This window comes from Mesoplodon mirus (genome assembly GCF_964341445.2).
Source record: "Mesoplodon mirus genome assembly, chromosome: 8".
In the NCBI taxonomy this organism is placed as follows: domain Eukaryota; kingdom Metazoa; phylum Chordata; class Mammalia; order Artiodactyla; family Ziphiidae; genus Mesoplodon; species Mesoplodon mirus.
This window is the reverse complement of record NC_138984.1, coordinates 72334926-72348696: the sequence shown is the minus strand read 5'-3', so window position 1 is coordinate 72348696 and position 13771 is coordinate 72334926. Positions and strand designations below refer to the sequence as shown.

The window sequence follows — 13771 nt, the reverse complement described above, 5'->3', positions numbered from 1 at the left end:
GGCCATAACTTTTGCAGTTTGAGGTACAACAACAAAACGAACTCGAACTTCTTTTTTTTTCTTCATAAGTTTACGGTTAGAAGATTCCTTCTTACTGTAGATCTTAGCAACCTCAGCACATAATTTTTTTTCTCTCTATATTAGGTCGAGAACTTTCAACTTCTCACTTTATGGCTTCTCTTTGGCATATCTGAGTTGCCACCATCACTACTCTTGAGCTTTGGGGCCATTATTAAGTAAAATAGGGTTACCTGAACACAAGCATGCAACAGCCTATCTGATCTCATAACCTAGACAGCCACTAAGTATAAATTGATTACTTCTGGAATTTCCCATTTAATATTTTAGGACCGCAGTTGACCATGGGTAACTGAAACTGCGAAAAGCAAAACTGTGAATAAGGGGGACTACTACTGTAATCCATGGTCATTTTGTAAACATGAAAATATACAGACAAAAAAGAGAAAGAAATCCCTATGGTCCCATCACTCAGATCACAACCATTGTTAATAGTTTGCTATAAACATATTACAAATGTTTTCTATTATGTGTATGCTTTCACTTAACAACACATAGAGAACATCTTTATATGAAAATAAACACTTAGACATGAGCCATATCATCATTTTTACTGGCTGCATAGCATTTCAGTGGGAAGATATAATCTATTCAGCCAATCTCTTATTCAAGGACCTGTAAAGATGGCTTCCAAACTGTATTATAGACAACACTGCTTTGAATATCTTTGTATTCATGCCCAAATGATTCTTAAGGATATATGCTTCAAGTGGGATTATTGAGTCAAATCTGATGAACATTTAAAAAACATTTTAACACCTATTATTAGCTTGCCCAAGGAAAGCTTTCAGGTGGAAGGGATACTGGAGCTGGGTGTTAAAGGATAAGCAGAAGAGTGGGAAGAAAAGTGAGAGAAAGATATCAACAGGAGTGAGCTCATTATCTTCAAGTTGCTCTGAGGTCATACTCTAAACCCAGGCATCTTTGGGGCTAAATCAATAAAAAGGAACAGTAGTTTTATAGAGAGCTCTGAGGGTAATGTAAGGTAAAAGATATAAAGGATAAGGGTTTTTTTCTTTCAACACTCGAGAATATGCTAAGGAGTTGGAGCACCTTCTGGAATGCTAACATGAACATTTTCATGATCCACAACACCAGGCAGAACTTTCAAGGAAGGCAAACCACTGTTACCTCTTAGCCCACTCTTACAATGCCCACTCAACCCTCTCTCTGCTTCCAGGAAAAGTATAGAACTGTAGGGCTGCTTGATACAAAGTTGTTGATTGTTTTTTGTTTTATTTTTATTTAATGTATGTACAAATAACCTGGACCACTTATATGAAAATGCTTCTCCCTAGAAGTAAAAGGTACCTACATAGATTTTGTCCTGTAAAAACAGGTTGGGGACTAAGGATTTGTATTCTAATGAGCACCCCAAGCTAATTTGGATGTAGGTAGTCCTCAGATTACGCCATGTTGAATAACTCTGCTATATTAGTCCCCTGCTACTCAAAAGGCAGTTCCTGTATAAGCAGCAAAAGCATTACCTCAGTGCTTGTTAGAAATGCAGAATCTCAGACCTCACCCCAGACCTACCAGACAGAATCTGTACTTTAAAAATTTTCCTGGATGATTCACATGCACATTAAATTCTAATAAACCCTAGGTTAACTGTCAATTAATAAACTGAGTAGATCCAACATAGAAAAAATTTCCCATGAAAAGTAGAAGTCCCATCCATTCGGTTTTTGGGGAAACCAAGAATTCATATACTACTGGGTACTGAGAATATGCATCAAGAAGCCTTGTGTCTCACATTCTTTCCAGAATCACTTGAATAATCTCGGGGGGAAAAAATCCCAGAAGGATAAGCCAGTGACATATAAGACTCCTTCACTAACATTCCAGGAAAAGTGATGAGGAAAAATGAGATCTAAATGATCTATTCATAGTTCTCTAGTTAACCCCTTCTATGTGTATATCAATCTCTAACAGGGGAGGTTGCAGCAAGAAAGATTTAAACAGTTCGAAGTATGATCAATAGATGCTAAATGAAATAAAATTGGTTTTGGTTTTATTCCTCTTGTCAGTTTCTACTGATGAACCTTTCAAATTAGAAAATTATGTAGCTGAAACACAAAACAAATAGGGAAAACATGGAGCTTTTATTTACCATTCCTAGTTGATATTTTAAGAAGTTCAAAATTGGTAGAAATACACCTTGTTGAGTCACAGATTTCATTGTATTAGTCTCTTATAGGAATCTGGTTGGAGACAACCATCTTGTAATCAAATCTGAACATTGTTAGGATGTTGAAATTTTCACTAAATAGTTAAATAATTATTTCAGATAGGTATGGTGAGATTTGGAATAACCCAAAGGGAAAAATAATATATGTTAGATCAAGTAAAAATTTTGTATCCCACTTCTTGTGTTTGAAATATACTTAGAAAGAAGTTTCAAAGTTTGTTAGACCTTAAAGATGCAATGCAACTTTGGTTGTTTTCATCCTCTAAGTTTATTTTAAATAAAGAAATGTTTGATTTTGATTAACCAAAAGAAAAAAGAGAGAGAGAGAGAGAGAGGCAGGCAGACAGACAGAATTAACCACAGAGCCATAGAGCACTTATTTATAAGTTTTTGATTAGTACTCAAAAGTATATGTCTCAATGCACATTTCACCATAAAAAATACTCAGGTAAAATTTCTCTAATGCAAATTTAACCATGTTCTGTCTCTTCAGACTTGTTCTTGTTGATGATAAGGAGAAGGATGATTTAAAAAGACAAAAGAGGTCAAGAAAAAAAGAAAAGCAGAATGGAAGTGGGAGAGATCCAGATGAGATCAGTCAGTATGGAGGCTTTACGTCACTCAGATATATAAATTTAAAGCCAACAGTAACAAGAAGAAAAAGAGCTGAAGTGCTAATTCTTTTCTCATTAAAACTGGAAAGAAATGCTATTTCTTCCTGAAATCAAGCTTCATTATCAGCTATAATACTCCACGGACCATTTGACTGGTCTCTGGAAATCTCTTGGTTGTAACTTTATGGTTTATGGTATAATATTTCTCAAACTTTTAATATTTATACATGCCCCTCACTATTTTTGCTTCCCTAGTTAACATTTTTCTTCAAATCAACTTACTTTTAAAAAATTTAACTTCTCCCTAAGAAATAATTTCCATGAATTACACATTAATATAAACAAATTAAATAAATGAAAAAATTTAAATGTCCATATGCACCTAAAAGCATTTCATGAACCAACAGCATTTGGCAAATCCTGATGTAATAGGTGCTCAATGAATATTTGGTAAATTAAGGAACAAATCTTATTTTTAGTAGCTTGTTTATGAACCTGAATATGCAAGATACAAATAGGAAATCATTGCCCATTCATCAAGGTTTTGCTCCAAATCATCAAATCAATCGTAATTTTCATCTTCTGGCATATGTTTAATTTTATACAACCATTCACAGAGTTTACCTAATTACTGGTATTAATCAAATACTATTTTGTAACTTTTCAGTGTTCCTTTTTATTGATCATTCACCTTGCAAAGAATGAGATCTAAGGAAAAAAAAAATAAAGAAAGTGATCCCAAACCCAAATTCTGAGTAAAATTGATTGATTCATCCTTCAGTGAACATTTCCTATGCGTGAGACATGGTTCTAGTTTCTGAAAATGCGAAGATAAAAAAAGACTTAATCCTGATTCCAAACTGCTTAAAATTTCATGAGAAAACAAGTCTGTTAAACAGATAAATGTCATTTGGGGCAATAAATCTTACAAGAGAGGTATGTATCAGTGCCTCAGGAGTACAAAGGAGTGACCAACAGTGCCTGAGGACAGCCAAGGTGAGGTTTCAGTAGAGTCATGTATTAGCTAATCTCCAGGATCTGGCACCATACAGGGCACTCAAGAATCATTCATAAAACTCATGAATAGTGAAGGAAAAGAGTCAGATGTTAACCACTTGGATAAACAGGAAAAAATCAATCCAGATCTAAGCTGTCCAGTATGCCAGGCAAATTAGTTTGAACTTTAGAACAAAGTGATATAAAGCATGTGGAGACTTTGACAAATTTTCATTTAATTTTAAACAACGAATCCTAACACACGTAATCCAAATTACATTCAAGTAATATTTTTCCATTTTCCAATATGATTTCAAAGGATGAGTTATTTTAACTCTTATACAAGTGAGATTATTGGGAAAAGTATAAAATGGGTTAGAAGAAGACCTGTAATCTGATGACAGCTCTACCAGTAACTGGCTCCTGTCCTTAGTCAAACTACAGCCTCTTTGGGCCTGAATTTTGCTTAGATTTGGAAGCATCTAACATTGGGTTGTAGTTGCAAAACACATTCAGAGTCTAACTACTTCTCACCATTGTCCTTGCTACCATCTGTCCCAGCCGCCATGATCTTTTGCCTGGATTATTGGAATAACCTCTTACCTTGACTCATTGCTGCCTTTCTTGCCCCCATTCACTCTATTCTCAACTCAGCAGCCAGACTACTTCTGTTAAGTAATATCAGTTTAGTAAAACCATTCCTCTGCTTAAAATCTTCCAGTGACATTCCATATCATTCAGATCAAAAGCCAAATTCCTCGCCATGGACACCACTTGCCCACTTATCTCCCTAATCTCATCTCCCATCACTTTCCCCTGCCTCCATTTCATTCCAACTACAGGATCTCCTTGCTGCTTCTTAAAAAAAAAAAGCACCTTCCACCTCAGGGACCTTGGAGTTTACACTTTATATTCTCTTTGCAAGAATACTCTTCCCCCTTGACACATCTTCCCTTGAATGTCACTTCCGCAATGGGGCCTTCCCTCACCACCTTATTTACAGTTTTAGTCCCTTATCAACATTATATAACCCCTTTCCTTGGTTTATTTTTCCCATTTATTGCATCTTTTAAAAATCTTCCCACTTAGAATGTTAATGCCATGAGGGTAGGGATTTTTTTCTGTTTTATTCAAGGATGTATCCTCAGTGACTTGTAGAGTACCTGGCACATAAAGGTCTCAAAAAATATTTCATGAATGACTAAAGTAATTAGTAAAAAGTAAAGACTTTGAATTAGACTTCCTTCTTGCTCTACTCTTCCACAGTTGCATAATAGCATGTGTGGCTAAAAGATGGAGGAAATAGGAGCACATTAACTCATCATCATAATAATGTAATTTCTGAATCTAGTTAGATATTATGTAATATCTTTATGTTCTTATTTAACAACATATATTAAAGACCTGCTGATCCCTTCTGGGACTGTCACTGCTATTTAGAATATATATGAAATAATTGATGATATGCCCTGTTTTTCAAAATACAAATGGCGTTGAAATTATAATAATTTAAAGAGTAAGTACTCATTAAAGTAATGCTGGTACTAAATAACCAAAAAAGTTTTTAGATCTCATCCACTTTGAATGTAAAAGGTTGATTCCTTTTTTAATAAAGCTCACCAATAATATGATGCTGATAAAGCCACCGAAATGTCACAGAGCTACAGAGCCAGAAAGTAACTTGAGATCATTCGGTTCATACCCTTTCCATAAAGCATGTGAATATCTAGACTATTCAGGACCAATGTATTCCTTAGGACAGAAACACACTTAGATATATCTATAAGAAACATTATAAATAATTTTAGATAATAGGTCTATTCCGTAAATTTTAATGTGAATGTTTGACCTCACATGTCGATTCTCTCTCCTTGTGCTTTAGGATCAATTATTACAGAACTGTTGGGTTTAACTTTCAGTTTAGATACAATTTGAAGAACTAGAAACATAGGTAACCAATAAATTGTATGTTATTTATGTTTTAGTCTGCTTTAAAATATCAGTTCTGAAAACAGTTTCACTTAGAATGCTAAAATGAAAGTAGATTAATGACATGATGTATGTTCTCTATATTTTTATCACCATTTTAAAATTTAAGTAACAGCAAGAATGACATCAAGACTCTATCCTTCAATTGTAAGGAAAATCAAGCTTTGTCTCCAAGTGATTTGTGCATTTGCATCAAAACTTTTAAATTTAACATTGCAAATTATTTAAACCGAAGTGACAATTTCTGAGGCAAACTAAATCCAATTGAATCCTTTCTGCTGATTCACTACTGTGTTAAATATATAGGTCACTTTATCTACATTCTCCACACTCCCATGGAAGAAAATTCAGGAATTTAGAATGAATAAAACCTTATGCCTCTTTGAAATGGTAGTTTTATTTTTTTAACCTTCAGTTTCTACACTATTAAAACAAGGAAATGTTAGCTGTCACAGGATTGTCGCAAAGCAAAATGCCTGTGAAAGAACTTCGTGACATAAGTATACTATAAACATAAAAGGCCATTATGATTATTACTTTTGACATCATCCCTACCAAAATAGCTGCAAAAACTATAAGCAAAGACTATGAAACATTGATGAAATAAAGAACGGCCTTTTTGGCTAACTCAGCAAAAAATTTATTTTGGATACTATGTTGTTTCTTCTCTCAGTTTTGTATTTATTGGTCCTTATAACTATGTTACTCACCTTTATACTGATTATAAGCAGGTTTTGCAATATTGGTTCTCATTTATTATTATTAATAACTAACATTTATTGAGCTAAGTTTATTATTTGCTAGGCACTGTGGGAGAATTTTTTATGCGTTGGCCCATTTACTTCTCACAATAACCCTAAGAGGTAAGTCCAACTGTGTGCACATTTTACCAAGGGAAAAACTGAGACAGAGAGGTAAATGCCTTGCCTAAGTTCAGAGAGCTTGAGATGGAAATGGGATTTAAAACTTGGCCTGACCTGATCCTGAACTTTTAACTATTATATCATGCCACAAGTGTTCCATACAACTGTCTACAGGTACTTTCTAAGGGGTGACTGATAAAGCCTGCCTCTTTATTACTCAACACTGGTAGGAGAAGCTTTGGGTGTTCTGTTTTTTTTGTTTGTTTGTTTTTTGCGGTACGCGGGCCTCTCACTGCTGTGGCCACTCCCGCTGCGGAGCACAGGCTCCGGATGCGCAGACTCAGCAGCCATGGCTCACGGGCCCAGCCGCTCCTCGGCATTTGGGATCCCCCCAGACCGGGGCACAAACCCGTGTCCCCTGCATCGGCAGGCGGACCCTCAACCACTGCGCCACCAGGGAAGCCCATGGGTGTTCTGTTTAACCAGTGTTCTCAACTGACTTGGGCAAGCACTTTCACTCAGGATAGTAAACTGAGCCAAGGAAACTACTTAGTATCTGAGCAGACTTAGCTTTTCTGGCCAGGCATAATATTCCTCAAGACCATGAAGGATCCTATAGAAAGAATTCCTATCAATGATTCAAACATTCGAATGTTATTTTAATAGTATGTATTTGTGCTACAATATGGGATCATTAAGTCAGAATATGGCAATTATATTTAGAATTCTTTACCCTTCTGAGGAACAACTGCAGGTTTAATGACCCTTAAGGTCATAGTAGAAGACATCTGATTAGCTTGATGTCTTCCAGCTACCTGGTGTTAAAGGAAAAACTGCTAGTAATATCCACCGATGCAATTGTTTAATATATAGAACTTAAAATAACTGGAAAGTTATACAAATCAAATACACAGTAAATCTGTTATGGGTCTGTTATAGACCACTTGTCAAGAATATAAGCTCTGGAGTCATATTTCCAACCCTCCACTTACTTTTTGAAGGATTTTAAGCAAGTCACTTAAACTTTAATTTCCTCAATCTGTTAACTGCAAGTGTTCTAGTTTATGGTAATTATTTTGCTGTTAGTTCAAGCTGAACAAAGATTAATTTCTTAAAAATACTGTATGCAGTTTTAGTTGTTTTCACCAACCCTGTTATTTTTCTTCCATTACATAGGATTAGTCTTAGAAGTGTGAAAAAAAATCACATTAAATTGGAAATAATTTGTCTGTTAGACATTCAGTTAATTGACTAAATGAAATATTCCTTTCACCAGTGCAATATCCTTTCTGGGTAAATACTGTATATACATAACAGAGGAAAGGGGAAGAGTGAAGAGGTCTCCAAGTAACTAATAGCAGTATTAACTTTTTAAGCATAAACTCAAGATAAGATGGTCACGAATGTAAAGGATCCAAACAAAGTCAAACAGTATATGACTTTGTAATCCAGCCCCTTGCAGTAAATGAAGGTAAAGAAAAAATAAAGACAAATGTGTTAATGGTTCTTAGTGTTCAACCAAAGTTAAATCTGTAAGTTTCTATTAAGATATCTTACCTCCACAGCTTCTGTGCTAGGATGACTCAATCCTGGATGGAAAAAGTTCAAGGCATTTGCAAACAACTCAAAAGATGGATTTGTCCATTATATTAGCACACTCTTAGAGGAAACTAAATCTGTGCAAAATGCTGAAGGGACACGAAGTTATTTAAGACATTGCCCTGGCCCTGTTCTTTAGGCCTATGGCATCCAATCTGGAGCCTTAGGAACTGAGCTGAACTGAGCCTTCAGAGCACTGGGCTAAAGGAGATAAATGCCCCAAGAGGAAGTACCAGGAAGCAAGGAAGTTGGGAATCATTTCCAAGAGCATGTCTGAGGGCCATAAGGACGAGGAAACAACAGAATACACACCAAAAAAAAAAAAAAAAAAAAAGCCAGAATTTGGGAGCAGAGGCTCTGTGGTGTGCCAGCACTCGCAGGGTTGGCACAGGATGTGCCGGTTCGAACACAGGGAAATCAGATCTTTCTGTAATGTACTGTACTACAATTTGTCATGAATACTCTCTAGTTTTGAACTAAAAAGCATGTTTGGAAGATAATTCACCCCTGGTCAGGGAGGCTTTCTTGCCCTTTCATGTTATTTAGCATACACTGTATATTCTAAATGTAACCTAGAGATGACAGTCTGAACCCTTCTCATCCTTGGATGAGTTGCATATAGCTATAGTGTGTCTCCCTATTCCAAGCCAAGTATCCCCAACCCCTTCCCAGAGACACATTTTTTTTCCTTTTGATATATTAGTAGCCTTGATAAAGTTATAGCTGGTTCCAGCTCTTCTGTTCCTTGCTTAGAAGATCGTTTCTGTTGCCTATAACATATCTTCCTTATTATTTAAATCCATTAAATGTCCATTAAATGGACATCTTTGTTCAAAACTAGAGAGTAGGTTACTTTGCACATGTAATTCCCAATATCAATCAGAATATCTGAACACTGACTTTATATCCAATATTGCATTAGGGACTGCTGAAAAGCAATCATGCAAACAAAACAGCTGTATAAAACTTTCTCTGACTACAAGTATGATGTAATAGGAAGATATGAATAAGAGTAAAACATATAAATATTTTTTGTCAATAATTAAGAGCTAAATTTTGACAGGGACTAGAAATACTGAAGGAGCTCAAAAAAAGGAAAATACAAATGAGGTTTGTTTATATACAAATACTCTCAAAAATCAATTTAAAAATAAGAAACATTCTAGCAAGCAGGGCTCATCAATAGAGGATTGATTACATTATGTTCTCTCTTTCTCCCTCTCTCTCTCTCTCTCTCTCTCTCTCTCTCTTTCTCTTTCTCTCTCTACCATAGAGGACTCAGCCATTATTATAGTAAGGGCAGATCTGCCTATGCTGAAATGGATATACAGAGAGATAGGTTAAACAAGAAGTTATTAGTGGCTGAAAATTTTAAGAACTGGATTTAGGAAATGGAGAAGAGAAGGAATACTAGAATGGAGGAAAAGTTTTACTTTCAATTTTATACCTTTCTGTATTGTTTGCATTTTTATAACATATATGCTTTACTTTTTCTTTTTCATCATTTTTTGAGCTGGGGAGAGCTCAGTTGTCTAGAGTTGAGTTACTTATACTTTCTGTTCATGATTCATTATTATCATTGGACCACACCCCTTTCTTGTTTTGTTCATATATTTATTCACTTTTATCCCCATATCCCTATTCCATTTCCTTTGCCTCCCCATAAGCCATCACTATGTTGTGTTTAATATATATCTTTTTGTTTATATGTGACCTTACAGAACATGTTTTGCGTACATTATTTTATTTTATTTTAAATTTATTTATTTTTGGCTGCGTTGGGTCTTTGTTGCAGTGCATGGGCTTTCTCTAGTTGCGGTGAGCAGGGGCTACTCTTTGTTGCGCTGCGTGGGCTTCTCATTGCGGTGGCTTCTCTTGTTGCAGAGCACGGGTTCTAAGTGTGTGGGATTCAGTGGTTGTGGCACACAGGCTCAGTAGTTGTGGCTCACAGGCTTAGTTGCTCCACGGCATGTGGGATCTTCCCGGACCAGGGCTCAAACCCGTGTCCCCTGCATTGGCAGGTGGATTCTTAACCACTGCGCCACCAGGAAAGCTGTACATACATTATTTTTAAACTTATGTAACTTATCTTGTCATATCTCATTTTCCCCTAGCCTACGTTATTCACTAGGTATCATGTTTTTGAGAGCATCCATGTTGCTCTGTAATACATCTAACCCACTCCTTCTGCATGTTGCATACAAGCAATGGTGTGTGCCATTACCATCCAAGTGCGAGGCTCTGGGTGACTGCACAGGATGCACCTGAATCTAGCAAGGTTTAGAAAATGTTTGCAACTGGGAGGTTGGTGAGCAAAAGAGTAATATAATGAAATCATTGTTTAAAACAATACAGACTTCTCTTGGGAGTAATTCTGTAATATGTATTGAAATTTTCAATGCACTTACCCTTTGACTTGGTGGTTGCACCTCTAGGAATTTATCGTGTACATGTTTCATACATGAGCAAAATGGCTTTTGTTAAAGGATATTCACTGCAGTGTTGTTTCCACTAGCAAAAGATCAGAGACAGACTAATTGTCCTCTGCTAAGGAACTGGCTAAGGTAATGATGGCACCTCCATGTAATGGATATTCTCATCATCTTCATGCATCATAACATTATAGCTGCAGTCTTCATTTACCTGCCTTGACCTAAATCCTTAGGAAACTTGGCCTTGGGGCACCATTTGTGATTGTGAAATGGAATAAATAAGGTTTTAATTCCTAGCCAGTAAAGGGCAGTTAAAAATGATAGAGCCATGAAAAAGAAAGAGGTAGTTCTACATGCATGTAGAAGGAAATTTTTCTGAGATCTATTTTTCTGAAAAAAAAAGAAAAAAGAAAGAAAGAAAAGGCAATGAGCACAACAGTGTGTATGGTATTGTACCATTTGTGCATAAAAGTAGAATGCTATATGTGTATCTACATAGAATATCTGTGGAGGGAAACACAAGAAATGAATGACTGCGGGTTGCCTGTAGGAAAGGGAACCCAGGAACTGGACCGCGGTGGGGTGAAGAGTTACCGTTTTTTTTTTAAGACTTACTGTTTAATGTGTATTCTTACACCTTTTGAGTTTTTTTACCATATGCGTGGGTTACTTCTGAAAAAATATATTTTAAGAGACCAAATGACTTGAGAGGAAGAAGGAGCCCTTGGGAAAGGAGGGGAAAGCCACTCACTACTGCCCCTAGATGGTGAGCCACCAAGTGACACAGCTCAAGAGTATTTGAATAAATGCTGCATCCAGAGGTGGGTGTCACAAGAAAAGGATAAAGAATTCACACCCATATAGCCTGAGGACTCTGTATGGATTTGAAATTAATTCAATTTTTGAACCAGCAATAAAGGAATGATTGCATTTTCAAAAATTAAGGAAATCAGAAACAGAGGGAGGCAGGGAGTGAGGGAAGGAATAGGAGAAGGAGGGAGAAAATTCAACTGGTAACAGTACACAGGATGGCAAAGGAAACCAGGGGTTTCCCAGGCAACCCAAGGAGTGAGCTGATAAGGGTCTGCACTAGGTAGGAGGGAGGGATAGGCATGAGGAGGAAAAGCAAGATTCAATGCCATTTTAAAAGGTGGGGGGAAGAGGCTTCCCGGGGCTTCCCGGGGGGTTCCCTGGTAGCACAGTGGTTGAGAGTCCGCCTGACGATGCGGGGGACATGGGTTCGTGCCCCGGTCCGGGAAGATCCCACATGCAGCGGAGCGGCTGGGCCCGTGAGCCATGGCCACTGAGCCTGCGCGTCCGGAGCCTGTGCTCCGCAACGGGAGAGGCCACAACAGTGAGAGGCCGGCGTACCGCAAAAAATAAATAAACAAATAAAAATAAAATAAAATAAAATAAAAGGGGGGAATCAGATGTGTTGACTAATTGGACATGCTGGAGGACTAGGAATGAGCATATCGAGAGCAGGAGGATTTTGCAGTGACAGCTTTCCAGGAAAAACTGCTGCATTCTCAACATCTTGCATGCATCTTAGAATTACACCTGTATTCTTCATTTCCATGCCTTGATTCTAATCCTTAGGAAAGTAGGCCTTGGGGTACTACTTATGATTCTAAAATGGAATAAGTAATGATTTAATTCCCAGCCAGTAAAGGGCAATCCAAATGACTGGTTCCACCATTTCCCCAGGGCTAGTTTGTAACCTGGGACAGAAATAAGCTGTGTGTATTAAATCAATACAATCACTCACAAGGTAAAAAAAAAAAAAAAAAAAAAAAAAGTCATTGCTTTGGTGGCTATGCATTCTATGAACTACTTCTGTTTCTAAATGGTTTGCTTTCTTCAGCTGTAAGCCTGGCCACATTTCCATGGTAAGCCAACACCAGCCAGGACTAGGTGCCTTGAGCAAGTGTCCCAACGTGCTATGATGTGAATCACAAGCCCCTGCCTGGCCCATGGGGCTGTCTCAAAGACCAGGTTTCCTAAGATATGTGACTGTGTAACCTTTCACGGCACTCCCTGCTTTCCTCCTCTCGGCCAGCCTCAGCAGGGGCCACTCATCAGAGCCTGGGAGCCCAGCAGACTAGGGAAAGTGTTAGTGTGTACCATCTTGTGATCTTTACATGCTTGACCATACCAAGGACAAAATCACCGCCTGCCACAGAATCTCTGGTGTGAATTCAGAGTATATCCCTGAAACACAGTAATACCAGTATTTGTCATGATGTGTCACTCAGAATTAGCAAAGGGGGAGGGTTCTGCCTGCCTGAGAAGCCATGTCTCCACAGGTTCCAGACACCCCACTCCCCTGATTTTCTCCCTTTGTCCCCTCAACTCCTGCCATTCCCTAAAATAGACCTTCCCAAGGCTCTGCCCTCAGCTCTCTGCTCTCTCTGTGATTCCCTCCACATCTACATTCTTACTTTTCACTTCTGTACAGTCAAGGCCCCACTCCACCTTGGAGCCTTGATTTCTTCGGATCTAGGCGTCAGCTGCCCAGTAAGGGACTCCCCCGACTTACCTCAGGCAGTATTTCCGGAAGTAAACACTCTACCGTTTTCTTCCCATCCTTTCTTCTCCTGACTTCCCTACAATACACCACTATTCTCCCACTCACTTAAGTTGGATTTCTAGATTCATTTTTCTTCTTCCTCCTGCCTTGCCTCATGCTAGAGACCTCATGCCTCTCCACTCCCACTGTAACCACTTCCTTGGTGAATTTCCCTACTTTTAGTTTCTCTTACTTCCATTTCTCTGACACATTGTTGCTAGGTCATCTCTCCAAATGCTCTGATCCTTTCCCTGCTCAAAAAATGTTAGGTGGCTTCCTTTGCTACAGAATTAATACTAGTCCAACAAACTAAGGATGGGTCCTTCAAACTTTTTGTATGGCTTTTATTGTCTCTTGGTCATTCAACCACTGATGATGAATTTCTTTAAACTTTTCTTAAACTTTCGTATTTTCATCCTATAGCACATTCTGGAGTAATG

The 13771-nt window shown here is 37.7% G+C and overlaps 1 protein-coding gene across 1 annotated transcript in view; it reads right to left on the bottom strand.

Moving 5' to 3' along the window:
* The window catches only part of GPD2 (glycerol-3-phosphate dehydrogenase 2), a 157221-nt gene extending 143852 nt beyond the window's left edge, over positions 1-13369 (bottom strand). The window contains exon 1 of the mRNA XM_082631151.1: positions 13302-13369. The gene's annotated coding sequence lies outside the window, so the exon portion shown is untranslated. The remainder of the gene's footprint in view (positions 1-13301) is intronic.
* Between the last annotated feature and the right edge of the window lie 402 nt (positions 13370-13771).